Source organism: Calidris pugnax, unplaced genomic scaffold (assembly GCF_001431845.1).
Source record: "Calidris pugnax isolate Ruff unplaced genomic scaffold, ASM143184v1 scaffold418, whole genome shotgun sequence".
NCBI lineage: Eukaryota > Metazoa > Chordata > Aves > Charadriiformes > Scolopacidae > Calidris > Calidris pugnax.
The window spans coordinates 10067-19922 of NW_015091199.1; the positions used below are offsets into that span (position 1 = coordinate 10067).

General features: G+C 53.2%; 1 pseudogene; it reads right to left on the reverse strand.

Moving 5' to 3' along the window:
- Positions 1–1586: 1586 nt before the first annotated feature.
- Positions 1587–6087, reverse strand: LOC106898408 (annotated as a pseudogene).
- Between the last annotated feature and the right edge of the window lie 3769 nt (positions 6088–9856).

Genomic DNA, 9856 nt, shown 5'->3' on the forward strand with positions numbered 1-9856 from the left:
ACACTCCCCACAAGACAGGCTCAGTCCTACCTCAACCACACACAAGATCATTGCCCCAGTACCCAGCTTCAGCTCATGACATGCTCCCATTCTAAACCCCACTCTCAACATGACCCAGGCCTTTGCACATCCTCACCTTCCCTCACAAACAACAGCACAAAGAACGTACGGAGGACTGCAAAACATCACAGTGTCTGACAGACTCTTCCCAGATGTCTGAACGTCACCCAGAATGTTTTGTGACTATTCAGCAGCCTCCAGTGGAAACTCCAGAGCTCTGCATTGGAATTTAAAGAATCTGTGATTACAGCTTGACTGCCCTGATTCCTGTCTGCACAGATTTTATTCTTTGAGAAAATCACATCAAATGCAGAACCCACACCATAGTGTCAACTGGGTGGGAGAATTTGTACCTGACAAAACCAGAGCTGGGCTGTTGGGCAGGTTTTGCGGTGTATGTGCACCCACCTGAACGAGTTAAGCATAACAACAGGACACATCATCTCTACTGAGGCAAACTGTGGGCGCTTTTGGTGAAAGCAGAGAAAGAAACCAAAGGATCCCATTCTGCTGTATTGAAACACCAGGTTTACCAACATCCTGAAGACAGAGACCACTTCTTTGCCTCCCTCAAGAGGCAAAGACCTGAGACACAACCGAGGAAGGTTCAGAGAAGGATGGCAGCATCACCCACATTTCAAAAAGCTTCTGTATAACTACCAACATTCCACATCAAAAACAAGTGATTAAAGGCACATATGGCAGTTGTCTTCACAAACAGTAATATCACAGTGAACAACAGCTTGCAAGGTGTGTAAAACTTGTGGAGATCCTGAGAGGATTCGGGGAGAACAGCATTGTGCACCAGGCCTCTTCTCAAGGATTTCTACTGGCATCCTCTATGCCAAGAACTGGGAAATGGCATCTCCACAGCTAAACACACTTTCTCCAGGCCTTCCCCAAGGACACGGAACATGTTCTACCCAGCATCTCCATTTCCATCAGGGAAGACTCTTGCTCACTCAAAGTCACCCTACCCATGACATGTACCCAGGCCCCATATGGTAACACTTCTAGGATCACTGCCAAAACACTCAGACATTACTCAACCCCAAAATCGTGCCCAGCTCTAAACCCTGCTCTGAGCATGAGCCAGACCTTTGCAAATCCTCACTTTCCCTCCTGATTGGAACACAGAATATATGCAAGGCTGCAAAGCCACACAGCCTCTGGCAGCCTCTTCCCTGTTGCCTTAGCTACACCCTGAATCCTTTTGCCTTTTCAGCAATCTCAGGTGGAAACACCACAGAGCTGCACATTAAGAGTTCTTAAGGATGCTGTGATTAGAGCTGTGACACCTCAGATCCTATTCTGCACAGAGTTCATTCTTCAAGAGAACCACACACCAAAGGCCAAAGCATCAGCACACTTACGATGTGACTCAGTAGGAGAATTCATGCCGTAGAAAAAGAGGGTTGGGCTGCTCTGCAGGGTTTGCATGGATGTGCATGCAACCAAGTGAGTAAACTAGGAAAAGTGGACGCAGCATCTGTACTGAAGCTGACTGTGCAAGTGAAAAAGTAGGGGAAGCCGAGTGCACAAAGATTACACCTATGTCCTCACATCGCCTTCAAATCTCTCCTGAGCAGGAGCATTTTCATTGCTCCTCTGACCATGGCAACATCCACAGCAGTGAAAGCTACTACAGATGCCCACCACTAGACAGGGACAGCAGACTGAAGTGCAACACACCCACTACACCTTTCCCAAAACAAAAGGGAAAAGGTGCATCACAGAGTATCCGCAGTCTGCATGTCACCCCATCTTACACATTTCCTACATCAGGCCATCAGCAGCACAAGGGACTGTCTCTGGAGGGAGATATTCAGAAACACAAAAGACATTGTGAGCATTTCAATATCATGTTCTATCTCAGCATCGGGAAGGCCTCCACATCCAGGCACTTGGGAGCCTAAATAAGATCATGGGCAAGAACACTCTGCGCCTATTCTGCCTCATGCTTTCCTCTGGGCATCCTCCATTCCCCGCTATGGGACATGTGTTCTCAACACAAGCACATCATCTCCCATTCTTGTGGTATGACATGGCCCATTGGCTTCCCAAGGATTTCCAGTTCCCACACACAAGTCTTTCCCTCTGTTACGTTGTGTATCAAAAAATGCCCTGGCCCTACTTCATGCCACTGCCACGTTCACCTCTGGGACATGCCACAATTCCCTTTCCCACCTCAGTGCTCGATCTGACTTGTGCTTACCCTTCCCTTCAATGAGAGCACCCTAAGAAACATACAGGTGTATCCTATACATGGTGTCAGCAGACCCTCTGCTACTGACCTCTCCAGTTGAGCAACGCTTCAACTCTCTCAGCTGCAAATGTTACAGACCTGAGAACAACACTCTTTCCAGAGGTCACGTCAGGACCACTCTAATGGCAATGGACACTGATTTCATGCTCAGAGAGACACCAACCCACACGTTGACCATAACACCAATCCAGCAGATGATATCTACTGTGTAGCATGATTTGGTTGAGAGGGGGAGTTTGTGGTTGACAAGAGAATTTCCAACGAGTTTGTAAGAACAATGTGACTATTGAAATACTGAAAGAACATGAAAACAGGTCAGTGCACATCAAGCCAACAGTCCAGCCAGGAACACGAGTTCAGAAACCGGGTAGGGGAGAGGGAGAAGGAAAAGAAATGTCCCGTTTTCAAACACCTTGGGTCATACTCCCTTGTCTAGACATAACGTGAACTAGGGCTACAACAGATTTGGAAAAAGAACACTGGAAAAGCCCAAAACGACTTCCCAACGTTCATAACGATCCCGGTGGGTCAAACAAAATGGAGAAATTGCAGCACAGGAAGAGAAAATCCCTGAGAAGTCACAATTGTCCAGAAGTCTATTACTGAGCAGAATGAAAGAAGAGGACGACAGAGAAAAACAACCACAGGTAATACCAGCAAGGTCAGCAGTCAAAAGTCATACGGCAATAAAGAGTGCCTGGAACAACGTCATCACCACACACTGCGTGTCTTCAAACCGTAAGCAAGCTCCGGCCGGAATGCCACACCGAGCAAAGCCAGGGCGTCTGAAAGCTGACAGCTCGGCACCTCCCATGGCAATCGGCAGTGATTTTACTCTACAGAAACACAACTCACACCCACAGCAGCAACTCTCAGCTGTGGACCCTGCCTGCTGCGGGGTGGGTCAAACATTTATATCTTATCCCGCTAAGCAGGAGGCGGGGGACTTCGGCAAGGACACAAAGGCAGATGCAAAGGTGCCATTCACATCCTTAAGCACCCGACAAACTCCCACCCACCCACCGCCCGACCCGCCCACGCAGCCCGACTCCCAACAGCGACTGCCCGGGGACACAAGGCACACGAGGGCGAGGAGGAGGGAGGAGGGGTCGGGGGAAGGGGCGAGAGGCGATAACGGGCGGGCACTGACCGTGTCCAGCAGAGCGGGCGGCTCCGGCTGCGTCTCCTTCGCCGCGGGGCCGGGCGGCGGCGGGAAGTTGGGGCTGAAAACCATCAGGTCGCTCTTGCCCGCGCCCTCCGCCACGCACAGGCTCCGGCTCTGGCGCTGCGAGTACGACCAGCTCCCCACTTCGCTGGCGCACACCAGCGTCGCCGGACCGGCCCCCGACAGCACGGCCGCCCGCGGCGCCCACCGCGACGCCCCGTACAGCACCACCGCCAGCAGGAACACGCTCGACACCGCGCAGATCGCCACCACCAGCCACACGTTCGTCGACGACGCTCCCGACGACGACCCAACGCCCTCCGACCCCGACCACGGACGCAGACCCGACGACGACGACGACGACGACGAAGAGCCCCCCGACGCCGCCGCCGCTGCCTCGCCGCCCTCCACCAGCGACACGCTCAGCGTGGCCGTGGCCGAGCGCGACGGCTCCCCGTGGTCCCGCACCACGATCACCAGCCTCTGACGCGGACCGTCCGCCTCCTCCAGCGCCCGCGACGTCGTCACCTCGCCGCTGTACAGACCCACGCGGAACGGGCCCTTCCCACGCGGCTCCCACAACTCGTACCGCAGCCACGCGTTGTAGCCCGAGTCCGCGTCCACCGCACGGATCTTCGCCACCACCTGACCCGCCGGCGCGCCCCACGACGCCCACGCCCACAGCGACCCCGCCTCCACCGCCTCCGCCTCCACCGACGACGAGCCGCCCCAGCCACCGCCCACCGACGACGGCAGCAGCGCCGGCGCGTTGTCGTTCTCGTCCACCACGAACACCTGCACCGTGGCGTTGCCGCTCAGCGGCGGATCCCCCGCGTCCACCGCACGCACCTCGAACTGCAGCACCTGCACCTCCTCGTAGTCCAGCGGCTGCAGCGCCCACACCCGACCGCTCTCCGCCTCCACCGACACGTAGCTCGACGCCGCGCGCCACCCCGACGACGCCGACGCGCCCCCGACGCCGCCCTCCCACAGCGAGTAGCTCACGCGACCGTTGCCCGCCTCGTCCGGGTCCCGCGCCCACACGCGCCCCAGCTCCGCGCCCGCCGCGTTGTTCTCCCGCGCCAGCACCGTGTACACGGCCTGCAGGAACGACGGCGCGTTGTCGTTCACGTCCGACACCGGCACGCGCACCCCGCGCCTGGCGCGCAGCGGCGGCGACCCGCCGTCCTCCGCGCGCACCTCCACCTCGTACTCCGACACCCGCTCCCGGTCCAGCGCCTCCCGCAGCACCAGCGAGTACGACCCCGCGAACCTCGACACCAGACCGAACGGCGACGCCGGCCACACCGCGCACCGCACCCGACCGTTCGCCCCCGAGTCGCCGTCCGACACGCTCAGCAGCGCCACCACCGTCCCCAACGACGCGTCCTCCGGCACCGGCACCGACAGCGACGTCACCCACACCTCCGGCGCGTTGTCGTTCACGTCCAGCACCTCCAGCTCCACGCTGCAGTGACTCGATAACGGGGGCGTCCCTTTGTCTGTCGCTTCAATACGAAAATCAAATATACTGACTTCTTCAAAGTCCAGGGCGCCCGTGAGACGGATCTCACCCGTCTGCGGATTCACAGTGATCACGTCTTTTCCACTCGGCGGAAAGAAGTTAGTTGCTCTGTAGGTCACCTCACTGTTTATTCCCTCGTCCGCATCCGTGGCGTTCACACGCACCACCAGCGTCCCCTCCGCAGCGTTCTCCGGCAACTGCACTTTATACACCGACTGGTTGAACTGGGGCGCGTTGTCGTTGGCGTCCAGCACCGAGATCACCAGCTCCATCGTGCCCGTCAGCGACGGACGGCCCCCGTCACTCGCCGTCAACACCAACCGGTGCACAGGCAACGTCTCGCGGTCCAGCGGATTCGTTAAAATCAGATCGGGTACAAGGTTTCGCACATTCGATTTTTGTATATCCAGAGAGAAGTGCTCGTTTGGGCTGAGTGTGTAGGAGAGCTGCGCGTTGGCGCCCACATCTGCATCCGACGCGCCCTCCAGCGGGAAACGAGAACCCGGCAGAGACGATTCCGCGATGCTGAGGTTTTTTCGGGCGGCGGGGAAGACCGGGGCGTTGTCGTTGATGTCGGTCACCTCCAGCTCCACGTGGAAGACGCGCAGCGGCCGCTCCACCAGCACCTCCAGCCGCAGGGCGCACGGCGCGCTCTTCCCGCACAGCTCCTCCCGGTCCAGCCGCGAGCTCACCACCAGCGCCCCGCTCGCCCCGCTCACCTCCACGCTCCACCCGCGGCCCGGCGACACCAGGCGCAGCCGACCACCCTCCCCATCCACCGCCTCCAGGCCCAGGTCCTGCGCCAGACGGCCCACCACCGTCCCGGCCTTGGCTTCCTCCGGCACCGAGTACCGCACCTGACCAACCACCAACGAACACGCCGCCTCCACCAGCACCACCGCCCGCAACACGGCACCCCAACACTGACGGGGTGGTCCACAAGAGCCCATCGCTGTCATCAAGTCCTTTTCTCCTCACCGCGTCGTTACAGATCTTTGTACTAAAACGATTTTATCTGAGCACTGAACAGTAAATCCTTCCTCAGGGGCTGCACATCTTCTTCTCCGCTGCTCTTTTTCTCGTATGCGTTCTTTTTTTTATGCGCACCGGAAGGTCTTTCCCAGCCCTTCCCCCGCTTTTATAATACATTTATTAGGTCAGAGCGGCATCATGTGGCGCTCTGGAAGAATTGCCTCTCAAGGTTCTCTGCAAATCGCCCTGCTTTGCTTCATCTCTGCCGTTTTCCATTCCATGCAATTCATTTCTTTCCACTTTGTTGCCGAATAGTTTATCCCGCGCATTTTCATTGCATTGGTTTAGGAAATGTCCATATGATTCTCCCCCACTTCTTCGCAGAGCCCCCTTATGCCAGTTTTTCTCAAACACAGCGCTTTTGATTAACTACAACTGATTTTGAGGCCTGAATTTTTTTTCCTTTGGTTAAAACAGCCAGGAAAATCCCATCGAACTTTTAATTCTTTTCGGAGGTGCTTTTTTTTTTTTTTTTCCGACCGGTGTTTACTGTTACCTCTTCTCATCTTGATTTGTAGCCCCTGTCATCAGTTCAAGTGGCCAAAAAAAACTTCAAGCTTATTTTCCTAGTAAAATGGTCTCGCCATAAATTATATTGAACATATACTTCAATTATTGGGACAGGTCTCAAGATGAGCCTGATTTGGGTTCCTCTACTAGAAACCTTGGGGTTTAATTGAAGTGTTTCCAAACTGCGTGTTCTATACATTTCTTGCAACAAAATATATCTAGAAGTGGTTTGTAACCAAGCCACCAGGGTGAGGGCGTTCTGTGAGCAAGTCTTCTAAGAACTGAGGGTAGAAAGAAAGGGAAAAACAGAGAAATAGACCCCCTTCTTTCGGTTGCTGGGTTCCCACCCACAGGATCCCTCTGAGGGAACAGGAGGGTCAAATGGTTCGGCGACAGCTCCACAGGAGATACTCCCTCTTACCCATCAGCTCTGCTGACGGCGCAAGTGACCACCCTGCTGTGAGAAGCTGAGCGGAAACGGGACGTAGAAGGAGAGCAGATTATGAGAAACACAGATCACTCCGCATTTCCCTCTACACGGAGCCGGAGGACAAAAGGGAGGGCACAGGTAAGAGGAGGACGCAGTAAACACGCGTGGTGACTCCAGTCCCTTGGGAGGAAGTAGGAGAGCCGTGTCATGGGGGAGATCCTCCCTTTAAATGAGACAGGGAGGAGTTTATTTCTGCTATCTGTGCTCTCCATCCGTGCTAGCCTTTTGTCAGTATCGCAGGATACTGGAATAAATCACAGAAACGTCATGGTTGGAAAGGACCTCTGAGATCACCGAGTCCAACCATACACACACAAAAAACCCTACAGTGTCGGTCACTAGAGCATGCCCTGAGGTGCCACATCTACACATTTCTTAAATACCTCCGGAGATGGTGACTCCACAACCTCCCTGGGCAGGCTGTTCCAGTGCCTGACCACTCTTTCAGTAAAGTAATTCTTTCTAATATCTAATCTAAATCTCCCCTGCCGCAACTTCAGACCATTTCCTCTGCTCCTGTCATTATTCCCTTGGGAGAAGAGGCCAACCCCCACCTCTCTACAACCTCCTTTCACGTAATTGAATAGGGCAATGAGGTCTCCCCACAGCCTCCTATTGTCTAAAGTAAAAATGCCCAGTTCCTTTAGCCTCTCCTCTAGACCCCTCACCAAATGGTACCGTCCCCCTCATCCCTGCCATGGCAAAGCCGAGTACGCTGCTGTGGGGGGATTTTCTACCACCATTTGAAGCGTCAAGACAAGATCTGCCGCGCACAGCTCTCGTCCACATTTACCATCACCTGCCCCGGGCCCCCGCAGGCAGCCGGGCTGCCGCACACCGGCCCCGCGGCCACCGCACTTCCCGCAGCCGGACTGAAGATGAGAGCAATTTCTGCCGTTACCTCTGCAGTTCATATTCACAGACCACAGTTCAAAAGATCATTGAATACGATTGTGTCTACTGACCTTTTGGCATTCCACAGCGCCGCCGGTTCCTATAGAAATCCGCCGCTGAAGGTGGCCAGGCTGTCCGGGAACAGCAGTGATGTCTTGAGTCCAGATCTGTCCCCGATGCCATTATTTTATGGCCTATGCCATCAAAACGCAAAGATGAACTCTTCTTACTGCGCCTTTGTAACTTACCTGCATTCCCTTATGGCGCCCAGTGACGGGGTTTTCTCCCCGAGGAAGGCAATCAGAAAAACCGCGTTTCATATCCCAAATCCTTGTGCAAGCTCAGCCTTTGAAGATGAAGAGTGGTCTCTCCTTCCAGCGCTGCTCTCGAGGAGAGCAGCCCACGGGAAACTGCGTAAGGGACCTCTGGCAGAAACTGCTGCTTAATTGACACTCGGACTTACTAAGTCCATTAGCACATCCCTATCGCATTCACAACGCCCACACAGGTTTTGTAATTCTCTTCCATTGTTTAGGTCTACACACGGATCTTCTGCAGTCTCGCGCTGTCTCTACCATCGACCGGAGGTAAACAGGCAGAGATAAAACTATCCTGCCACGTAGAACAGCAGTCGACAACTTCTTCCAGGTGCAGGCAGCAGAATCGATCTTTTGGATAACAGAGGATCGAGGAAAAAGACTCCACAAGGCAGTATTTTTGCCAAGTTAATCTGGAAACATGTTCCCGTCCTCCGAGTTCACTGGAGTATTCTGGCAGCTTGTTTTAATTTGTGTAATAAAAGAAACGAAGGTTCGGGTAGAGGTGGACGTTTTGACTCATGGATAGGAAGATACCAGGACAGATCTTCTATCACCAAATTCATCACACTATCTTCACGGGAGTCCAGGACAAGAGGTGTTTAAGTAGGACAGGTTTTGGGTTTGTGAAGTTTTTTGCTGTTGTTGTGTTGGTTTTGTTTTGTTTTTGTTTTTGTTTTTTTTTCCCGATTCATCCGCTTGCTAAATTAATCCACTTACCTGAATAAGTAGATCTTCTCTGGAGGAATTCCATATTCCATATGCCATATTCATAGGGATGAAAATATTATGCCGATGTCAGCAAAAAGAGCACCGTTTTATTTTAATATTTTTATTTTTTTACAGCCATGCTAGGGTCTAAGATAAACTTGCTGTAAAATGTAGTAGGATGTTTAAATCAGTAAAGCAGCTGTTACTGAGATGACAAGCACTGACGTCAAGGACAGAGGATACGGTGTTCCTTTTCCTGTGGTCTGCATTGTTTCTATATCCACCAAGCAGCAGCTGGAATAAATGGTCCCACAATGCCAGAGATCTGAGGTACACAAAGAAATAGGTAAAGAATCCAGGATAACCTACACGTTGGAAGAGTTGTTACTTACTCAAATCCAGTCCGTGTGAAATTCTCATTCTGATGAAATGCAGCTACTACCGAGTGGTGGGTAGCGTTGGCAAATCCTTAAGCATTGTAGCATTGCACTGCTACCACAGATGTACAACTAAGTTGCCTTTTATACCACCTGTATCTATAATGAGAAGCTATGAAGGTCGCAAGGAAAAGATGAGATCCCGAAAAAAGCACCCGAGTTTGAGGACGGCTTAGTTTAGCTACTCCAACTCTGGTCAGTCTCAGAGTACGCCCCGTGCCTCTGACTAAGCAGCAAGAAGTGAGGAGAGGTTATCCATATCAATAAAGAATCTGTACAGAAAAAAAAACCTCAGTAAAAACTACTCACCTTTACACCCCGACAGCCCACCAAGTGCCCGGGCGCTACCCCGAGTTTCCTCCATTAGGTAGGAAGTGGTGAAAGCCTAGTTCAACTGTTGCAAAAAATAACCACGGGTTTCGGCATCCCGAGCCCAGTTCGTCCATCAG